Consider the following 19,673-nt stretch of genomic DNA (forward strand, 5'->3'; position numbering starts at 1 on the left):
ATCAAAGAGAAATGGGGGAGAGGAGCAGCCTCCTCCCTTGGCACAGGATTTTAGTTCAGTCTCCTTCCAAGATAGTCTTGGCGTGAAAGAGAAATTATGTGAACCTGCTGTACAAGTTCATAGATTAGGTGGCCCCATTGGGTTCACTGCTTCATCTAAAACAACAATTTACCCCATCTATAAATTTCCCCTAGTTTGCAAGAACTGAACAAGACTGCTAACAATAGGACATTTAAGATGTCACAAATTCATAAGGTTTCCATAAGTCAGAAGAAATTTAACAGTACTTACATACACCCCGACATCCAGGAGTGAAGGCACTATATACCAAGATATAGATTAAACTTCATTCCATTAATGGTTGATTTGCACAGCTATTGAACACTAGCAATAAAGTCCACTGTGCAAAAAAAAAAAAATACAATGGACTCTAGAAAACTAATCCTCCCAGGACAAGAGACATGGATGGGACATATCTACAGGAATTGAACCCAGCAAAACACTGAAATTCTGCCTCCACAAACCCCAGCTGTTCCAGTGAGGGGCATATTCATAGGCAGCCCCCGCCCCATTTGCAAAGCTGGATCCCAGCTTTGCAGAAGGGAGGTGAGCCAGCAGGGTGCCTTTGAAAATGGGTAGCCCTCTGTGTGAAAAAATACAATGGGCTCCAGCAAGTGGGAACCCACAAGTGGGGATTGAAGAGGACATTACCTGCATCCTTTTTCTTCTGTTTCCCCCCTTCTTCTCTGCCTCCCACTTTCTATCTTGCCACCCCTTCTCTTAATCATCTCTATTTTTGCCCTAGTTTTCCATACATTCCTTTAAAGTTCCACCTGAAAATATGACACCTCTATCAAGGAAGGGAGGTCTATACCGAAACATTCTGCAAATCTGCATTGAGCATATAGTTGTACTAGCGGGGCCCAGCCACGCGTTGCTGTGGTGAAATGGGAAAGGAACAGTAGCAGCAAATCAATTGCAGAGGCCAGCAGTATGACCTCATGGAAACGCGCAGGCTGATATTGTGCAATGTCATTGATGTGTGTGACTGCATTCCTTGGGGGGGGGGGGTGGAAAGGCACCCCTCCCACACATCTAGGCTGGCTGGTCATGATCCTTTACCTGGGAGTAAGTTGGGGTGGTGGCAATGGGTGTTGCTTCTGAGGGGCGCGACTCAGCCATTCAAAGTATGTCACAGTTGCTTTACCGAGCTTACTCCTGAGTAACGCGTGCCTCGGAGGCAACCTGGTTTTCTGAACTGTAACCTCAGTATTCAGGGAATCTAGGCTAGCTGGGCCCTCCCTCCCCTCCCTTGCATGCCACCCCTCACTCTCTCCCCTCCCTCACTTCTGTTCCCTTGCATGGCACCCCTACCCCTACCTACCTCCCCCTTTCCCTTTGCTAGAATGGATGGGTCATATCCAGATGCTGGGCCCCTTCCCTCCCCTCCCTTGCATGCCACCCCTCATTCTCTCCCCTCCCTAACTTCTCTTCCCTTGCATGCCTCCCCCTCCGTCCCTTCCCTCTCCCACCCTCTCTTCCCTTGCATGCCACCCCTCCTCCTCCCTCCCTTCCATATCCCTCTGCTAGGGTGGGTGGGGCGTATCCAGATGCTGGGCCTGCTCCCTCCCCTCCCTTGCATGCCACCCCTCAATCTCTGTCCCCTCCCTCACTTCTCTTCCCTTGCATGCCTCCCCCTCCGTCCCTTTGCTCTCCCTCCACTGAATGTGTATGAAAGTAGGTGTGTTGAGTGGTAGCAGTGGGTGAGGCACAGAGAGTGAAAGGTACCTGCGTGTGAGGGGAGGAACCCCACCTGAAGGCTCACAAGGCAACGTGTGTATGTGTTCCACTTCCACTTGAGTTATTGCCTATGTACTCTTTTCACTGCTCATATCTGGCCATCTGAGCGAACATTCTAAGGGCACTAACATTCTAAGGGTGACATTTAAACACAGGCAGCTTCATGGCCTGGTGCACCAGGAAAAAGATGTTTTACCTGGCTCAGGTGTGTTGTCTGACAGCGGGAGGTACGTAAGAACACAGTCGGGGGAATGTAAGTGTCTGTGAAATTTTCAGAGTGTTTGGGCCAGCAGGTGCGGGGTTATTCTCGAAGCAACGAACGCATGGTTCCATTTTTATATATATAGATAGATTGCATTTGTACTATGAGGTTTAAAACAAATGCTGTACTAGAAAACACCATGACTTTGACCATTATGCTGTTTTGCAGGAAACTAACCAGCTCTCCTTGAGTGAAATTTCCAACGATAGCTTCAAGGCACAACTAGCCCCAAAGGAGTTGAATAAACGTTACTGTTTAATGCTTTAAAAGATTTTGAGACCGGAGACACATAACCCTTGAGATGATAAAAGCTGATTGCATCTTACTAGGAAGATAGTGCCCCATTGAATTTGCATAGCATTAGCATAAATTGGTCATTACTAAGTTAAAATTAGTTTCTGCTTGTGAAATGCTCAGTAGATGAACAGCCTATATGCCTGATTGTTTGTGTTTTTGTGCTGTTTAAGAAACACGATGCTGCATAACTATTCCACAGAGATTTCCATATCAGTTCTTTTATGTTTTCATACTACGTTTTTAAATAATTGATATAAACCACCTTGGAGATGATGGTTGAAAGGCAGGTCAAAATATTTTTAATTAAAATACTTAGGATGGATGTGAAACTAAGCTTTAGACAGAAAATATTATCTGTATGTTATCAGTAGCTATTTCCCATCACTTCATGATTCAAAGTATGAGCTGAGCACATATGGAAACATGAGTGGTACACGCATGTCCTTCTTGCTCCCACTCTTGCCTCTCTGCTACTGTGTCACTGCTCCTCCATGGGAGTCAGACAAGAACAAGAGTTACCTCTTTGCTGCTGTTTTCAAAATGTCAGCCTAGGATCTGGGAAATCAATATTATTATTTATTATTATTTATTAATTTTATATACCGCCCTTCCCACTGAGGGCTCAGGGCGGTTCACAACAAGGTTAAAACATACATTAAAACATAATTTAAATATCAGTTACATATTCATATCCCCATTTTGCCATGTAAACTTGTTGGGTAACCTTGGGCAAATTATGCACTCTCAGCCTTGACCCCAACAAGTATTTGGATGAGAGACCTCCAAGGAATACCATAGGTGTGCTGCTGAGGCAAGCAATAGCAAACCACCTCTGAATATTTGCCATAAGTCAGCTGTGATTCAATGGCAAAAAAAGCCTTATGGTTCCTCTGGTACTCTCATTACTTTACTTTGTGAAAGTTTGGCTGCCATTTTTGTTTCCTTGGCAACAGGAAACAAGCAGTAAATGGTCAAGTGGAAATCCTGGAGATGTTCAGTATGCATGCATAATTTTAAAAGAAGCCTGAGAGGGGATGGAAATAAGGGGGGAATTATCTGCTGTGACACCTGATTGGGGGCAGCAGTCAAGCATGTGGGAAGCAGTAGGCAACTGGCTGCCGGTTGGGTAGGATCCTTGAAACTCTGCAGCCTGAGGAGACCAGATAGCCTCATTATAGAGGCTGCCTTGGTTACTCTAGAATTTAATGAATCTTGGCTTTTCTACTGACTGACTGCTTATTGTTGAACTGACTCATAAAAGAGTAAAAATTTCAAGCATAGTTCTTTATAAGGTGAAGATTCAAGTGTTCTAATTTGTATCATAACTGAAGGATTTTTCTGCAGTATGTTGTTATGTTTTCAAGTAAAATGTGGCCATGCAAGTAGAGAAGGAGGAAAGCTTGAGCTCAGATTTCTGTGTGGCTTGCAGATGGTAAATCCAATAATCCCCAACCAGAGGCGTAGCTGGGCCAAACTGCGCCCGGTGTGCATTCCAAATTCCCCCCCCCCACACACACACACACCCCATGGCGCTCCCGCTTTGTGGCACCCGCCGTCCCCCTTCCCCTCCCCCTTCCCTCTTCCCCCTTCCCATACCTTAGTTCCTTTTTCAGAACTTTTTCAGGCTTCAAAAGGCCTTGTTCTCAGTAAAAAAAAGGCCTGATGGGAACTATACTTCCCAGGAGACCTTGTGAGCCCCAAGGTCTCCTGGGAACCGTAGTTCCTCAGGCTGTTTTTACTGAGAACAAGGCCTTTTGAAGCCTGAAAAAGTTCTGAAAAAGGAACTAAGGTAAGTATGAGAAGGGGAGTGGGGGGCACTGCAGGAGCCTTGCGGGGGAAGGGGGAGGGGCCTGGGGGCGATTTTTGCACGACGCACTCCCCGCCCGCTTGTGGCTTTGCCACTGCTCCCAACCCCCCAAAAAACATGAATGAAAATTAGCCATTATTAGCCATTTAGTGTGTTAGCCTTAATCATATAATAAATAGCAATGGTATAAAACTGCTAATAATTGTGACTTTCTGGGGCATTTCATCTGCTAAGATTTTCTGGTAAAAGCAGTATATGAGGGGGACAGATATTTTTGCCCATTTGACTTAATTTTGGAATGTGCCCCCTTTTTGCTGCCAGGTTCACTGCCATTTGTTGGCTGCCATTGCTCACTTGGCAGCTGCTTTGTCACCTTTTTGTCCTTTTATTGCTGTCAGTGCCTCTCTAACCAAGGTTACACACTTCTAAATCAGGCTCAGTGTGTGTGTGTGTGTGAGGGGGGGGGGATAGTTGTATTGAACTGTAGTAGAACCACAAGATTCATGTCTAGTAGCACCTTAGATACCAACAAGATTTTGGGGTATGAATTTTCAAGTATCAAAGCTCCCTTCCTCAGGTACAAGTGGGAATGGAGATCCCTAAGGCCTTATATCCCAGTCAGAAGATGATAGGGTGTTGCAAAGAAAGGAGTCAGGATGTACAAATGTAAAGTGAAAAAATAGGGTGGATTTTAAGATTAATTTGGCAATTGCCAAGGTTTTTTGCCAGTTGATTAAGATTAAACTTTTTTTATTATAGCATAAATATATTTTCCATTTTTTTTAGTCTTACTCTTAGTAAGACACTGTTTGGAGTCAAATTGCTTGTAAAATCAGTATCATTAAAGTAAAGAACAATGTAAAATGCAATCACCTTGGTTAGAGCAGGGGAGAAATGCTTCCAAGTCATAGCTAACTTATGGCTAACCTGTAGGGCTTTCAATACAAGAGATGTTCAGAGGTGGTTTCCCTGCCTCCATATCACGCCCCTAGCATTTCTTGTAGGTCTTCCATCTAAATATTTGCTAGAGTTAAGGCTGAGAGTATGTGACTGGCCCAAAATCACCCAGCAGGTTTCCATGACAGAGCAGGGATTTGAACCAGGGCTTCCTAGAACTTAGTCTGCCATCTTAACCACTATACCACATTGGCTCTTAAAGAAATGCTTAGGGACCAAAAAATTAGCAACTGCAATGAGATAAGATGCTAATTTTCTATTCCTAAGCATTTTCCCCCTGCTCTAATCAAGCTGATTACATTTTACGTTGTACTTCTGCATCTGACTGGTGAGTTGTCTCTCTAGTTCTGCCTCCCCGCCCCCATTGATCCTGTCCAAACAATAATCTGAGTTTGTACTACTTCCACTTGGAATCAAGAAAAAGTAGAATATTTTGAGTCAGGCCATCAAACTTTGGAGATAAGAAAAGACAAATTATTTAGACTTATACGAGGCCAGGGCTTAAAGTGAATTTCAAAGAGCCGGTGTTCTGATCTTTATGACAAAGTGCTATAGAACAAAGATAACTTTAATAAAGTGGATGCCTCTGAAGAGAAAATTATTCCTTCAAAGGGACGCAAACTGTCATATTTCCTCAGTGGATAGCCCATCTCCTTAGCAATGCCTTCTAAATGCATGTCACCATACAAGAGTGTTTTTTTTAAGTGATTGGTCATTTATTTAACAAAAAAATGGCAATGCAGTGGAATGACACAAATACCTTGATAATATGCAGTATTAACCAATCTGTAGTCTACAGAGTTTATCTAAATGTTTGGTGGTTGTTTGCCCTTAGTATCTTTACAGGGAATTTCTCTAGGGGCAGAAAGGCCATTTATGCATATGTGCTCTCCTTCGCTTTCATTGTACATTCCCATGGGCAATTAATATTGGTTACTTGGGTGCTGTGTGGTTTCCGGGCTGTATGGCCGTGTTCTAGCAGCATTCTCTCCTGACGTTTCGCCTGCATCTGTGGCTGGCATCTTCAGAGGATCTTGCCAGAGGATGCCAGCCACAGATGCAGGCGAAACGTCAGGAGAGAATGCTGCTAGAACACGGCCATACAGCCCGGAAACCACACAGCACCCAAGTGATTCCGGCCGTGAAAGCCTTCGACAATACAATATTGGTTACGTACATGTTTTCCCCAGTATGGCATTGATCCTGCTTTCAGCTCTGTGATTCCCCATGCTTCATAACTAAATGCAACCCACCCACCCACCCCCCACCGCCTCACAGGGGAAGCAAAGGAGATCTCTCTGCATAAGAATTTCCTCAGGTTTGTTTGGCTCTCCCCAGTCCAGCCTTCCCCTAGCCCACATCACAGCAGTTCCTCCCACTCCACCACCCACCTCCTAACATTTGGGGACAATCTGAAATTTTTGGAAGTTCTCCTGGTAGATTCCTTTTCTTTAATTTTCATGGTGTCTATTGATGGAGTGGTGAACCTCTCCCCCCCCCCCCACCACCCACACACACCAGCAGCAGCTTCTGAGACCTGGCAAGATTTGTGCTTCTCTCTCTCCTGCAGGCTAAGTACTTTGGCTTATTTGAAAATCAAATGATGGCAAGTATGTTGCTTTGCCTTTGACACACACACAGCTCCGGTGGTCTCACAGACTCTGAAATCCCAGCCTGGCTTCCCTACTTAGCATTTCCTCAGCAGTTGAATTGTGGCTAACATGTCTGATTCCTGACAGATTCTCAGGAGGCTTCCTCCATTCAGTTCTAAACGAAAATTTCAAAAAGCCTCCCAGGAATGGGTCAAAATCAGCTTAGCCATTGAGGAAATGCCAAGGGGAGGGGGAAGTCGGGCAGGGATTTCAGAGTATGACAGTCTACCCCAGAGTGGGGGAAGCAAATCAAAGGCAAATAAATGGACTTGCTATCATTTGACTCCCAAGTGAGTCAAGGTACCCAGCCTGGAGGACAGAGAGAGGCATGGGTCTTGCCAGGTCTCACTGAGCAGAGTAGCCTCTTTGTACCATTAAAAGAAACTAATGTGGGGAAAAGGTACCATTTTTTAAAAAAATCCAGAAACAAAAATGAATTTGAAAAATGGTTCATGAAATGTTTAAGTATTGTTCTGTGTGAAGGGAAGCAGGAACTCTCACTCAGTAACACTGGAGAAGCTAGATGAGCCCTCCTCCATTGAGGTACCATGATGGATATTTTGGGCATTAAAACATTAGGAAAAATATTTACCAAAAATATTTACCAAATGTCATAAGAACAAGAACGATTATGTGAGACATTCATACAACCACTCTGCATTGTGTTTGTATTATGTGTCATCAGGTCACCTCTGACTTATGCTGACCCTATGAACTAAAATTAGTGGATATACTATTTGGAAGAAGACAAATCAAGATTCCCTCAGTATAACTTACTGAATTTTGAGAATTCAAATTCTATAACCACACACCCAAGCTCCAGTCTGAGGGAATATACGTGTGTAAAAAATATATGGAAAGAGTTCTTCAGTGACTCTTTTCAAGAGTGGGCGGACCACTGCCTCCTTCAACACATCTGGGAACACTCCTTGCTCAAGGGAGCAATTAATGATATCCAACAGATGGGGTTGTAGCCCTCCTAGGCAAGCTTTCAACAGCCAGGAAGGATACAGATCCAGAGGACAGGTAGTAGGTCTAACAGCAGTCCATGTCAGACTCGGCAAGAAGGGAAAACTGGTCTAAAAGAGGACCTGAAGACAGCAAGGGAGCCTCCAGTTCGCTAATTGTCTCAATTGTGGTAGGAAGGTCACGGCGGAGTGACGTGACTTTATTCGCAAAAAAACTCATAAAAGCCTCACAGCTATGACCCAATTGACTAAAATTAGAGCCCTCAGTCAAAGAGGACAAGGACTGAATGATACTAAACAGTTGTGATGGGCAAGAGCTAACAGACACGAGAGAAGACTAAAAGTAATCTTTCTTCACCTTCTTTGCCATCTCATAGGCTTTCATAAACGTTCCATAAGATGTTCACCTGGCCTCATCGCAAGATTTCCTCCACACTTGCTCTAGTTGTCTGAGCTCACATTTCATTTGGTGAAGCCCCTCCATATACCAAGGGGCCAGCCGTGAACAGGGGCACAGAGGGCGCCGGGGAGCAACCACATCAATGGCCTCGGAGAGCCTGGAGTTCCAGTCTCGCACTTGGTCATCGAGGGTGCCAGCAGGCTCAGGGCCCCACAGAGCATTCAGGAAACCAATTGGATCCATAAATCTCCATGGGCAGGCAAAAATCAGCCCGTCGCCTAGACAGGATTGGTGCAGCAGGTCCATCCGAACCTTCAGGGCATAATGGCACTCTTTCCACAGAGGATACGACCATATCCACACCCGAACTGAAGTATGACCAGCTTCATGCGTGGGGCCAGAGTTAATCAGGGAGAAGCCTAATGTCGCCATGATTGACACCAGGTCCACAGCCACTGCACACGAGGTGGAGTTCACATGGACATTGAAATCCCCCAATTCAATAAGTTTAGGGAACCGCAATGCCCAATTGGCCACCACCTCCAGTAGCTGTGGCAGGCTGTCCGCTGGTGCACTGGTGCGCTAAGCAACTGGTATACCAGCAGGACAGCCAACTTCTCCTCAGCCTCCTATGCCAAGCCAGCATACTCCATTCTGGTGATCCGCACAACAGGGAGCACCCTGAAGGGGATCGACTCACGGATGAACATTGCCACACACCTCCTGGCCCTGGGTTCATGATTGGTGGACACACGCGAAAGCTGGGGGAGAGGTCTCGCACAAGGCGACAGTTTCTTCCTCACACACCCAGGTTTCAGTGATACATGCCAGATCCAGGTCCTGCACTCTGAGGTAATCCCAGAGTGTGTCATTACAAATCATAGGCCCATTCTTCATGGGCCTGTGAAGCAGTGGCACACTGGCATATATGATACTGGTAGAGCCCTGCGATCGTTTGCACGCTCCTATGTGGGCAGTCCTGGAGCTACCACAGTCCACAGAGGCACCTTCACATGGAGGTGCTTCCATTCTGTTTGTAAACTTATCTCCTCTTCCCTGCACAGCTCCACAGGAACAAGGGGACATGCCCCCAGGGCCATGGAAACACCTCAGGGGTTGGAGGCCAGGAGGCATGTCCCCTCATACCTGCAGAGCTGTTCAGGGAACAGGAGCTAAGTTTACAAACAAAATGGAGACGCTTAAAAGTGGTGCCTCCAACTCAGTGCCATTCACTCGGCACTGGATTCAAAACACTTTTTTTGAAAAGACTCTGTCATTGAGCGCGTTTCAAAAACAGTGTTTTCCTGCCGGTGTGTGGGGAGAAGCACAGTGCTGCCTTGCTGCAGAGGCTGCAGCCATGCGAAGCGCACCCCTGGAACAGTGTTTTTACCATTCCAGGGGTGCTGTTTTTGGCCTGTGCGAAGTGGACCATACACTATTGGGGCCGTATCCTATTGCTGGCAGCTAATCTTGATATGACTCCCTGATCTTTATAATATATACTAGCAGGGCACCCATGCTTCGCTACGCATACTTCATCACAAGCTCTCTATGATTTTCAGGGTGACATTCAACATACTTCTTTACAGCCTGTTTATAAACTTTGGTGTGACATGCAGCATATTTCCTAACAGCCTGTCTGTGGACTGATGGGTTTGTTTTCACATATTTTGCAACAGCTTCCTGTAGTTGTCTTTTTCTAATGCAATGTGTTAGTGCTCTCTTTTACCTGGTGGGCTCCAAAATACATCATTTGGAAGCAGCCATTGTATTTTCGGGATGCAGAAAGGAAGTGTTCTGCCATTGGATGCTGATGAGTGAGAAGGCTGTGAAGAGGTTCAGGGTAAGGTTGAAGGGCAGGGAGCTGGACTGTACCGCCACTGCAGCACATTCCTGGGGACTCATCCCGCCACTTCAGAGCACGACGCACAGGGTGATCAGAGGCCAAGAGCAGTAAAGTTGTCTGCACAGTAATCAAACTGATGTCCATATGCAAAACCCGACAAATGTTTAGTAGTCCAAGGTGATAGTGTGGTTTGTAACCTGTTTTGATTGTATTTGGCTGTAGCGGTGTTGTTAATGTGAGGGTGGGTGGAGGAATACTTTTTCACAGCCTGTCAACTTCGGGGTGACATTCAGCATGCTTTTTTGCAGCCTGTTTGTTGAAGCTGGTGGTGTTTAACGGTCACCCTTAGAATGTTCGTGCAGCATGTCTGTGGACTGAGGGGCTGATTTGCCTTAGAATGTTTGCACAGATGACTAGAGATGAGCAGTTAAAACAGTAAATGTGTAATAACTCGAGTAAAACTGAATATTTTGAAAAATCCTTTCTTAGTGAGCACCTAAAGCACATAATAAACCGGTGTGCCAAATTTCAACTTTGTAGGTTCGGTGGTTTTTGAGTTCTTTTGATGAGTCAGTGAGTCAGTCAGTCAGTGGTATTTCCTGTTTATAGATATAGATTAGCACAATACTTATTACAACATTTGGTGTTTATGTGCATGTGTGTGTGTGTATATATATGCATCTAATGCACAAAAGAATACAACTATAAATTTAATGGGAAAATTAGTCTAAAAAAATAGAAAGTGTCAGAAAAATGAAGAATGATGGATTGGATTGGTACAATAGAAAAGGGAGGTTGAAATGGAGATTTTTCTAGTCAAAAGAGCTGAAAAATTCAAAATCCTCCCTACTGACAAGATTCTGAAATTAAATGCAGATGAATGAATCCTGCATATGCTTAGGGAAGAACTCTGTCTTGCTAATTTTGAATAAAAATGTGTGGTGAAGAGATGCTTTACGACAGACCCCATCTCAAAAGATTTCAGGAGCTGGAACATGTGTGAAGCGTATTAAAGTCATTGCCCTATTACTCCTTCCAAATTCCTTCGATTTGGAGCCCTTTCTGCCTTTGAATGGTGTTAAAAAAAAGCCTTGTTGAAACTAAATAAGGAAGCCTCTTCCAGCAGTATCCCTGACAGCAAAACTGATATGACCCTTCGTAAGGAAGCAAGGTGAATCACACAAGCAGAGAACTGGCAGCCAAGTGGAAGTTAAGAAAGGAAGCATCAGCCATGAATATAAGTGCCAGTCCAAGTGAGCATGTTCAATACCTGAACCATGTGCAGGCTTTAGATTTGAATGTCTCATTCTTATGCTTTTTCTCCTAAATTGGAACAAGAGCAGGCAGCTCTGGTAGACCAGACAATCTGCATTACAGAGGCTTCCCACTCAGCCTTCAGTGGTTTTCCATTGTAGAAATAAATAGATACATTTGCATGTAAAAGATTTGTTTTATCATATCTTTGCCTAAGATGGATTGAGAACTGACATACTCCAAAGCAAAAAAGACACAATTTTTTTAAATTGCCATATTCTTCTGGGTTTTTCTCTAGTTTTCATAAAGAAGTGTTTCTTCCTTTCTATAGGAAGCTCATTTATGTTGGAATACAGCAGTCTTGTGTACAAAAAAGAAGAGGAGAGAAGATCTTGTAGGGGGCAGCAAGCTCTAGCTAGGTAGGACTGTACAGGAGTATCTTTTTTTTCTAAATTGACTTTTATTTATTTGTCTGGGAATTATACTCTTAGGCTGTTTTTGCATGGCACAATTACACCGGGGTTGAGTTGGGATTATATATACCTCGACTATTTTATCCCAGTTTCTGCATACACATGGTTCTCCACTTCTGTCCAGGAGCAGAGTTAGTAATGTTCCAGTTTGCTCCACATGACCCAGACTTCTGTATTTGCTTTGGAAGCATTTCTGAGCATGCCCAATGTCCTGCGTTCTGATTGGCTGTTGCTTTTGAGTGGCAACTTGAATGGATTTTAGGCAGGGAGATCAGCTGTATGGGCGGGAACAATATACTTGGTCTGCCTCCGATTGGTGTTTTTGTGTATTTGCTGTGGGAATGAAAGAAATTGATCTGTGTTTTAAATGGTTTAAAATAAGATTTTGCTATCAGAGAATAAACAAACTAGTGAATAGGTCTGTTAATTGATTTAAAATAAAGCATGTACTGAGGAAAATAAACCAAGTGATTGTTTTGATTGACTGTTTCTTTTGAGTGGCAGCTGCAAGCACCTGTGAGCTTGCCCGGTATCCCGCGTTCTGATTGGCTGCTGTTTTTAAGTGACAGCTTGAATGAATATCAGGCAGAGAGATCAACTGGCTGGGTGGGAAAAATGAACCAGTCCTGCTCCTGATTGGTTTTTGCACGGCACAGGCAGTGTCACACCGGGATTTATAAAAAGAACCTCTAGCCTGGCGATTTTTAAAAATTTCAGGCTAAGGTAAATATCACAGGTGGACACCGGGGCAGACCCTTTGCAGCTTCAGGAGCCATGCAGAATTTCCAGCTGCACAGGGATATTTTCTGTGCTCACCCCGGGATATTTTGACTGTGTAAAAATGGCCTTAGGCTTTCTTTCCAGAACAGCCTGGAACTCTCAGCTGGCAAGGCAGCTAAGCTTATCTCTTCTCATTGCTCTCCAGATTGTTAGTTTCAAAGATAAATACTTCATTACTCTTAATCAGTTCAGTGTCCTGACTGCTGGATAGGTCAACAGTTTAACCACCAATGAACAGGAGAAAGCTAATTGCTAGTCTCTTCTTGAAACTACTCCTTCCCCCAGTTCCTTTCTGTTCCAGCCAACCCCCAAGACATCAATACAATTATCAGTCTTCTGTTCAGTAGATTATATTGCTTTGTATATCCCCCTGCAAAGACATTCAGCTCACAAATAGGTGTTTTATCCTCTCCATTCTAAAACAACCATGTAGGGTTAGGTTCATTGGCCTGCATATAAGGATGCTTACTACCTTTCATGTACATATTACATTTCAATCTGTGCAGCTAAATGTGCTCCGGAGGCTACCTTTACAACTAAACAGGCCTCACCCACCATGCATAGAAAGCCCATGTAGGAGTATGGGGATGTGGAATGATTTCTTCTGATTCTCCCTAATTTTTCTACTTACTTCGTGGGGGTCATAAACAATCAACAGAACCCCCAGTTCAACTGAGGCTCATTCTGCACACGCAGAATAATGCACTTTCAAACTGCTTTCAGTGCTCTTTGAAGCTGTGCAGAATAGCAAAATCCACTTGCAAACAGTTGTGAAAGTGGTTTGAAAATGCATTATTTTGCGTGTGCGGAAGGGGCCTGAGATTCCAGGGGATGCAGAATCAGCAAGAGGGGTTCTGTTGATTTTATTGGGTGTACTTTTTTTCTACACATTTATATATTGTGGGTTGGATCCCAGTCTTCTGAAAATGGAGTGAGTTTTCAGAAAATATTTTGACTGCTGTCCCTGGTTCCAGCATGCCCCCTGCATTACTGCTTCTGATGGCAGCCCCAGATGCAGGCGAAATGTCAAGAGCAGCAAAACTCTCTTTCTCTCAGCTCTCTGCCTTTCACTCTGGTCTCTCCTTTCAGTCTCCTCAAAAACACAAACACACACCCTCTGGCCTTTTATAGACAGTTGCAGCAGCAGCCAGCCAATCAGGTGGAGCTCTGGGTTAACTCCTTACATTCCTTCTCTCTGTCAGAACTGCATTTAAAAATTAACCCTTCTTCCAACAGTCTGTCACAGTTACAGTTGGAGAAATTTCACTGCCTCCTGAACTTGCCATTCTAATAGAATTATCCTGTGTAGAGTCACTTCAGTACAAGTCCAATTATTTCACTGGACTTAGACTAGCATGAATGTGTTCTGCAAGTTCCTGAATGCAGGACTCTGTATTTTTGCTTTCATTATTCTGCCATGTGCTTTGTCAATTGATGACACTGTATAAACAATGCCAGTGATAAAAAAAATAATGAAGTAGGAGGAGAGTGGTATGAAGGCAGAGAGTATATTTGTTAGATGGCCTGGCCAAAAGTGGTTGGTAAGATATTTAAGAAAAGAAAGGAGATCAGTCTATTGATGCTTTGAGCCAAGCATGAGAGGTAGCTGCCAAGTCTTCTTATCTGCTTCTTCAAGCAATTGTGTTCTGGAGGATAACATCCGTTCAATAATAAACTTCTTGTCAGGGCAGAGGATGTGATTTGTTGGTCCAGTTAGTTATTGCTTATTTAATAATACCATAATCCAGGGGTCCCAAGCCTTTTGAAGCCTGAGGGTTTCTTTGGAATTTTGATACAGAGTGGTGGGCACAACCACAAATAGCTGTTGCCGGAGATGGAGCCAGCCACAAAATGGATGCCACAGGAGGTGAAGCCAACTGCAAAATATCAGGGAGTAAGGTTATACATAACTCTTCCACATTTCAGGCAGAAGCTCTGGTTAACAAGATCCCATTTAAAATGAATGTATTGTTTAAAAATATTTTCTTGCTTTGCCCTCAGTCACACAGTAAATATTTCTGTGCTATAGTAGCAGCTGCTGCCAAACCACTGTTTGTTTTTTGGTTTTTTGGTTTTTGTTTGCTTGCTTGTTTAACCTGAACAGTCAGTCTGAAGCCCTGCTGGACAAAAGTCCCATTTTGTCCTACCCATTTAAAAAAAACACTTGGCAGGCACCAGAAAAAGTATCAACAGGCAACATAGTGCCCACGAACATCACATTAGGGATCCCTACTATAATTCTCATGATAGGCCTAAATTCTATAGTCCTTAGGAGAGACTACAGACTCCCACCTTTATGAAGGCTCCATGCATTAGAGAATGCATATGAAGGGGAAAATATAAGCTAGCTAAGCCAACCTGGATGGTTCAAATTATATTCATTATGCTTTTAATTTATATTAGAGATTCTGAGTTGTGTTTTGTCATGTTGACAAAACTGGTCTGTGAAACTACAAAAAGCCAGTCCTACACTCAATTCAGAGTTTATAAAACAGATTTGAAATTACATAATAAAAAGGGGGGGTGTTTTGTGCTTCTCTGGCATAAAAATAATTTATGCCTCAAAGAAGTCAGCTAGCCTTGCAAACACAACAGATTGCTGATGCAAATAGATAACCCCATTAATTGTCCTGTCTTGTGTTATTTGAAAATATTATTCATTAAAATATGTTTTATATTGCTTCTAATCCCATATAATCAACCTTTATTAGTCAAGCTGTGTAGCCTTAGCACAGAGCACAATCTACTGCATGCTTTACTCCCCTTGACAATCAACTGTGGAGAACAATGTATGCCGTGACATTTAATGTGAAACTTTTTGTTGTTCATGTTTTGTTTTATATTTCAGCTGCCAGAAATACTTGAGGCTTTGTAGCACAGCTCCTCAACATCTAACCGTTTCAGTGGGAGAATAAGATTTGGAATACAGAGTAAGCTGACTCTTCTCATCAGTGCTTTGAGGCTACTGATTTTTAGATATGAATGCAAATATTAAGTGGGAACTGCGTAGGAAACTGATGAGCAGAGTTTGGTTGTCTAGTAAAGGGGCAGTGGTTTCCTCAGCAATATTAAAGAAACGAGAGATATCAAGTTGCCTTCAAACAGTGTCACCACTAATATAGATGCACTGAAGAACTACGAACACTTGAATGCTCGCAACACGTATCTTCAACAAAGAGAAAAAAAGGATATTCTTGCATACTTCCAATTTTAACATGGAAAATTATTTCTAGGTCTTATCACATGACTTTAAAGAAAAGACCATGACTATTCCTTTAGTTGAAAAGAAGCTCTGTATATATCTGATTCCAAAGTGTGCCCCTTGCTTGCGGATATCTAACTCCATTGTTATGGGGCACCCTGACCCCCAACACGTTTCTGCAGATTTGGGGAACCAGAAAAATCTGAAATTTAAAAAAAAATCTCCTGATTGAAAAAAAAAGTGTAGCTGTGCAAATGCACAGAACACACTTATCATTGAAGTGGAGCGAGTAAGAAGAGAAGCACTCTCTCCACAAGTTTCTTGCAGGTTCCCCCATGTCATATACTAACATTCATGACTATTCAAAATGAACCTCATCAAGTGTAGCATGTGAAACAGTAGGCCATGTGTTACATATTGCTCTAATATGAAACTCCATGAAGAACACCCTGAATTTGTTTAATTTATTTATGTATTTATTATCCCACTTTTCTCTCCCACAGGGACCCAAAGCTGCTCTTCTGTAGTACACTTTTAAACAAATTTACATAAAACACAGAATTAAAAAAACAACAACTGCAGACTATGAACCACAAGCCGAGGGTTGTGCCCCATGGCTTGTGACCTTGGCTACAAGGTCATCCTGGTTGTATCAATGGCATGAAAAGTCACTGAGAGATCAGTGGAAATAATGTCTGCCTCTCAATAAAGGTCTTCTATCAGGTTGACCAAGAAAATTTCATTTCCAAACCTAGATTAGAAGCCGATAACTTTCTAATGTGGAATTCAATTTCTTTTATTGTGCCACAAGGTAGGTACTATTCCAAGAATGGAGCAACTTCTTGCTACTTCAGTGATTATGATAAATGGTTCCAAATATCTTGCTGAATAATAATACATGGTAGCATGATTAGAATTTTAAAACTGTGCATACATATGTATCACGGTTTCACTAATGATTAAAATGTAATTATGCCTATCTTTTATTATCTTTTCTGTAGCACAGGGCTTAATTTCAGCCAGAGTTCTTCAGGCCTCATGGCCAGAACCTAATTTTAGCCCTGGAATATGTAACTTAATAGCTATGTCTTTCACCTAATTAATGTTTAGTTTTATTTGAATAACAATTGGATTTTAATCAATCAGTTTTAAGAAATGTGTGTATTTCCTAAGCATTAATATTAACACCATGAAGCTGCCTAATATTGTCAGATTCTTTGTCCTTCTAGCTTTCCATTGTCTATTCTGTCTGGTAGCAGGAATTTGGAGTCTGGTTTCTGTGGCATTTTATGTGAGGATGTTAGGATTGAATATGGAACTTATAACGGAACACTGCCACCAAATATAATGGACCAACACCCCACTCACTCAGCTGCTGAAGGAATAAACAGCAGAGCCTCTTTTAAAATGGAGGGAAACTCTGTTGAGGGGACTTGGAGGTAACACAGACAGGCACTACCCCGTTCAGACTAACCAAAGACACGCTGGCTCTTGTGGTAATGTGAAAACAGATTTAACTTTATTATTTACAGAAATGAACTGGCTTCTCAGATGGCACGGAGAGGTTATTTAAGCATGTGGTTTCAGAAAAGTTAGAGCTTCTACGTCACAGATTTATCAAACAGTTTCATTCAACAGACTTGGTCACACACAGGTGGTCCACTGAGAGTACTCTTCCCTCTCATTAAAGTCTTCAGCTTTTTAGCTTCTAGCACACCCACTGTCACACACTACCAGCTGAAGCTTAGAGGACTCTTGGCTCCCTAGCCTTCCTCTCTCACTAGTCCCTCTTTGGTTTTCAAAACCCTCTGGACTTCACTCCCAGACTGGATGGAACTGTGTACTGACAAATACACTCTGCCTGGATGCTAAGCTGCGGGCAGTGGCGTAGCTAGAGAAAATGAAGCCCGGGACAAAATCTGAGTTTTGCGGGGGGGGGGGGCGCATATGGGCAGTGTCCCTCTCCCACCACAACCAAACAACATTTTTTGAACCAGGTCATCTCAAAGTCACCATCACATTATAGAACATGCCCCAACACACAAATCTGAACACACCCAGGGCTCCCTAGTTTAAACAACATTGAAAGTGATATTATTTTTTGAAGAGGGGGAATCCACCCTGAAAAAGCATCACTTTTAATGTTATTTAAACTAGGGAGCCCAGATTCTCCTTTTAAATCCATCTTAAAGGGAGACTCTGGGCTCCCTAGTTTAAACAACATTAGAAGTGATGTTGTTTCTGGGTAGATTTCCCACCCACCCACCCCAAACAGCATCATTTTCAATGTTGGTTATTGTGGGTTTTCTGGGCTGCGTGGCTGTGGTCTGGTAGATCTTGTTCCTAATGTTTCACCTGCATCTGTGGCTGGTATCTTCAGAGGTATATCACAGAGAGAAGTTTGTTATACACTGTGTCCAGACTTCTCTTATAACAGACTTCTCTCTGTGATACACCTCTGAAGATGCCAGCCACAGATGGCATGGGCACACTTTAGATTAAGACACAAGATCTACAAGACCACGGCCACACAGCCTGTAAAACCCACAACATCCAGTTGAATTTGTTTGTGAAAGCCTTCAACAATACTTTCAGTGTTTTTTTTAATCTAGGGAGCCCAGATTCTTCCTTTAAATCCACTCCAAAGAGGGTGGATTTAAAGAGAGAACCTGGAGAAAATTTGAGGGTGCCTGTCAGGAGAGCAATGTTTAAGCTAACAGTACCAAAATTTTAGGCAATCTTCAGGAGACTCTCCTGATGAAACCACCCAGGTTTAGTGAAGTTTGGTTCAGGGGGTCCAAAGTTATGGACCCTCAAAATGATAGCCCCATCTACTATTAGCTCCCATTGGAAACAATGGAGGATGGGGTCACCCACTTTGGGGGTCCATAACTTTGGACCCCCTGAACCAAACTTCACCCAATGAGGCTGGTATCATCAGGAGAGTCACCTGATGATAGCCTGAAATTTTGGTGCCTCTAGCCTAAAAACTGCACCCCCTGCAGGCCAAAATGGGAAAAAACAGTAAAAGCCACGAACGAACCTGCAATTTTTGCGCCCACCACAAGGTGGTGCCCGGGGCACTTGCCCCGGATGACCCCATGGTAGCTATGCCTGTGGCTGCAGGTCACCTTCCACAGACTTAGATCCACCTCCACTTAACAAAGCTTTTCACTGCTCAAAGAGCTCTTGCTGACAAAGTCAGACTTCTCTTCAGATCAAGATCCAAACGTGTCAGATTTCAAGTTTTTCTCTGACAGGCTTTCTCCTGTTTTTTAATAACCAGCACTTTTAGCTCCCCCTACCTGAGGCTATAGGCAAACTGCGCCTCTCCCAGCCAAACAGGTGATGGTACCTCCATATAAGGAGCGTGCATTACACTTTGGCTTGCTGTTGCTAAGGCCAGCTAATCTGCACCTTAGAAAACACATTAACCCTTCAGTGTGGACAAATCCATCACAGCACCTTCTCTGTACATGGCCCAGAAGTAGCTATTTTTATTGATTGATTTATTAAAACCTTTACAGCTTGACATTCCTCATGGTTCAAGGAGGCTTTGATTACTGTATCAGGATTGTGTGCCCCTCAGTGTTCCTAGGGCTGAACTATTTGGTTGCAGAAACTAACCTGTGTGGTTTCTGGATTTTGATTCGAGGTAATCTGGAAGTTAAGTGACTGCTAGAGACAGCAGTTCTACAAGCTAACACACTGTACATCAACTCTGTCCCTTTCTCTGTCCCTGAACCATTCCTGGGAAATAGATGTTATGGGGCAGCATTACTTTTAAAAGGGACTTAGAAACCAAAAATATATTTGGCCCCGTTATACGTAGAATACTTACCTCGGCCCTCTTAGCTCATTGGGGTTGTATGGAGTCTCCTCATGTTTCTCTGTTTATACACAAGAAGCCAGCCCACAACCTGCAGTACAGTTTTTTTTATTTCTCCTGTGTGGAAATCACATTGAGAGATTGGT

This window comes from Sphaerodactylus townsendi, linkage group LG01 (genome assembly GCF_021028975.2).
Source record: "Sphaerodactylus townsendi isolate TG3544 linkage group LG01, MPM_Stown_v2.3, whole genome shotgun sequence".
NCBI lineage: Eukaryota > Metazoa > Chordata > Lepidosauria > Squamata > Sphaerodactylidae > Sphaerodactylus > Sphaerodactylus townsendi.